The sequence below is a fragment of the Pieris napi genome, chromosome 13 (assembly GCF_905475465.1).
Source record: "Pieris napi chromosome 13, ilPieNapi1.2, whole genome shotgun sequence".
Taxonomy (NCBI): Eukaryota; Metazoa; Arthropoda; class Insecta; order Lepidoptera; family Pieridae; genus Pieris; species Pieris napi.
Window position 1 is genome coordinate 12184132 of NC_062246.1, and position 3676 is coordinate 12187807.

The window sequence follows — 3676 nt, forward strand, 5'->3', positions numbered from 1 at the left end:
TTTCCGAGAGGGAAGGAATAACATTAATTTACGTTATAACGTATAAGAAATAAAACAATGTAAGATGATTTTCATTTTATTTCAATATTAACCAATGACTCTTAAGCAGTACAGTAGGTATATAGCGCAGCGAAGTTCATACAATTTACAGCTTCGAACGTAGTGAAGTTACAGCGTATTTTACAAATTATATCACGAACACAGGTAATATTAAGTATATTTGACAGATTGTGTTTATACTCTACTGCTTCGTTTTAAACTATAACGAGGTTATATACAAAATATTCATGTTACTAATACATACAAAATAGTTACTGGCAAAACACAATTTCTTAAACAATAAAGACAAATATAATTTGTCAAAAATATATACGCGAAAAAGAAAAATTTCTTATATTCTTCTTTACTTAGATTTTATAACGCTTATATAATATTGATCGATAAATAAACGATCTCAATTGAATGTAATAACGAGCAAAAGCCATAATGCGCTCAAACAAATCAAAACAAACATATTTTAAATAAGCATCATGAAATCGTAAACAACCACAGAGTATAAACACACCACAGACTAGAGGAAATGATTTCCGCACAATTTCTTAACAATTAAACGAGTACAAAAATTACTCTCTTCAATGCAAAATATAATATGTTTTACCGTACAATTATCATAAAGGCATTTATACAAATAATTACGCGTAAAATTATTACATACATTATTCTGAACGATTAGTAAATATTACTTTGGGTTACATTTTGACATTGACAGTTTTAAAAGCTCGGGGCGAACAATTATGAATGTAGTGAGAATTTTAAACCAAGTGTTTTTTTTTGAAGCACATAAATGATTAATTTAATAATACTTGTAATTTAGGTTTGGCATCTTTTTCTTTGTCTTATGGAACAGTTCTCAATACCTCTACCGTATTCTATAATCATTAATATAATGACATAATTAACCGGAAAACTGAAAATTATTACTGAAATAACTCACCCCGACCTCTTAAAAATAGTGTATTTTTGCAAAGCTCTTCTATAGATTATAAAGCACTAATAAAATATACAGATTGATTTGACTAGAAAATAATTTCACTGCCACACTGCATCTATCATTTATATGTGGGTACGTGTTCTAATGTTTTCAATTTTCATTTCAAAACAAGACCACTTTCGATTAAACGATATGCATTCACTCATTTAATGAAATCTCAAATTGTTAAACATCTTTAAAAGTTTTTGTTGAATGATTAATTTGCAAGTACCGTCAAATATAAAACGTCTTCGCACTATTTCGTTTTAATAAAAGTTCTGAAGCAGTTGCTGGAACTTTTTCGCCCCCTCATAAAACTAAATTAATGTTAATTAACTGTTTAATAATTATAAAATAATTGTGACGAAATGAGAGAGATAAGGGATTATGTTAAAACAAAATTAGAGTTTTTGTGAAGGGGTTTACATTTTAAGGAGGCAACAACCATTTTAACCATAAACATTAGAACACGTATCATATCCAAAACGCAATAAAAATAATTTCATTCAAGCCCAATATATGAGTATTTGTGAGATTCTTTGTGATATGTGGTGATCAGGTTACATATTGCATGATATTAAGAGGCGGGGAAATTTATGACACCTGACAAACTTAATATTAAAAAAGTGAAATAAATGTGGTTCAATGTGAGACCTTATAGACAAAAGAAAAACTATTTTTTTTTCTAAAATATTATATAACTTTTTATTTAAATAATAACGAAGTTTAGAACAAAAAATAATTAAAAGTTCAAAATCAATTTTTAATCCATGCGTGTGATGTCATAAATTACCTCTTTTAATGACGAAAAACATATGTACACGCGTCCCAGACTTTTGGCTATATAATACATAGTGCAGCGGTACTCTGATACCCAAAAGATTTAGGGTTTTTCTTTTGATAACATTTGCCAACATGCCATTTGATAGCCCCTGCACAAATAAAACAAAATTTTCTATCTATCATAACATACGCGCTAATATTTCCAAAAAATAAAAACAACAGTTATATAGAAATAAACCTTACAAGGTTTAGGGTAAGATTGATGCGCTACCACTCCCATATGTCAAAAACTCATTTTGGCGTACGGGAGTCATAAGTCTTGTCTATGAGTCTTAGATATAGTACTCAAATACAACATATTATTTCAAAATTAATAAGTATCGCCATACACAGTCTATAACTTTAAGAGAACCGTCGGTTCTAGCCAATAAATATACTATTTTACTTTTGACAACTCTCAAAAAGGTCACAGAATAAACAGCATCTCCATAGATGAAAAATATAATATCCAAAGAGTAAATGAGAAAACATATGAAATTTTATTTTATATATTTTTGATACTTATAAAATAATTAACATTTTAGAGTTGCCAAAAGTTGTTCCAGATTACACTAAATAGTTGGGAAATATTTAAACCGCTATCAGGTAGTGTTGTGATACCGCTATTACTGAAAAAATTGAAAACTCCCGTTAAACGTAAATTAATAAAGCTTTTTATAAATTTGACAATAATTTAAATGATCCAAATCCTCGGGATTGATTTGCTCCAGTTCAAACAATTTGTATGACTCAAAACTTGGCGATTAGAAAGAGTGGCGGAGAGTTTCTTGCCAGTTCTTCTTGCCCGCCCTACGCCCTTGACTTGCGAACTGGTAGTAAATATCAAATTAGAATTAATTTAACATCTTTTCTGTTGACGTTCATAAGTGTACTTGGTTACCTATATGAATAAAGTTATTTTGAGTTTGAGATAAGGCTGATTATTAAGGCCAAAGAACAAACTATTTTTTTTCATTGTTCAGTTTCCAAATATTTTATTAACCCCAACTATTTAATTAAATCTTCGCAAACTACAAATCATATTAAGTCTAACAGGGAATGTGCGTTTGAATCTAAATATAATATTATTTACACTTTAACATATGCCACGTGCATAGAACTAGAATTGGTATTTCGATAGGCGCGGGGATTTAGTTTTATTAAAAAAAAAAATTACCAAGTTGGAACTTAGACAGTACCGGTACTCTGTAACTTCAAAACGCGATTCCAATGTCGTGTTATACAACCGCGCGATTTCAAGGCGACAACGGCGCTACGAATATTGACATTGTGTGCAAAAATTGTCAAGTTCGATATCGCTGTTTGGAAGTTACTGACATTGGAATGGAAGCGAAAAAATGCAATAAATTATTTACGAATAAAAATCTTTTTATATACATTAAAAATTCCATCTTCTTTATCTAACATTCTAAAGTTAACCAAATATAGAAACTGCTGGGTTTGCCATTGGATTTGAACTAAAACCTAGAAAAAAAATCCAAAAATATCGACTAAATCCCCGCGTAAATACTAAGAACTACAGAACTCATTCAAATTTCCCGCCAACTTTTAGGAATAGATAATAGACGTCAGCGAAAACGCTTACACATAGGTATTATACGTAAATTGGACATTGTCTATGTGCAATTTATACATATAGGCAGTAAAGGGATTTTGCAAAAATACAGCGATATATCAGACGCCGCGCTTTCCAATTTTAGTAAGGACACCCGACAATTCTGACAGTTGACGGCCGGGTGTCGAGGAAGTAGTGATATATGTGCAATAGAAATGATGGTATTTTTAATTAAATTTATTATTAAT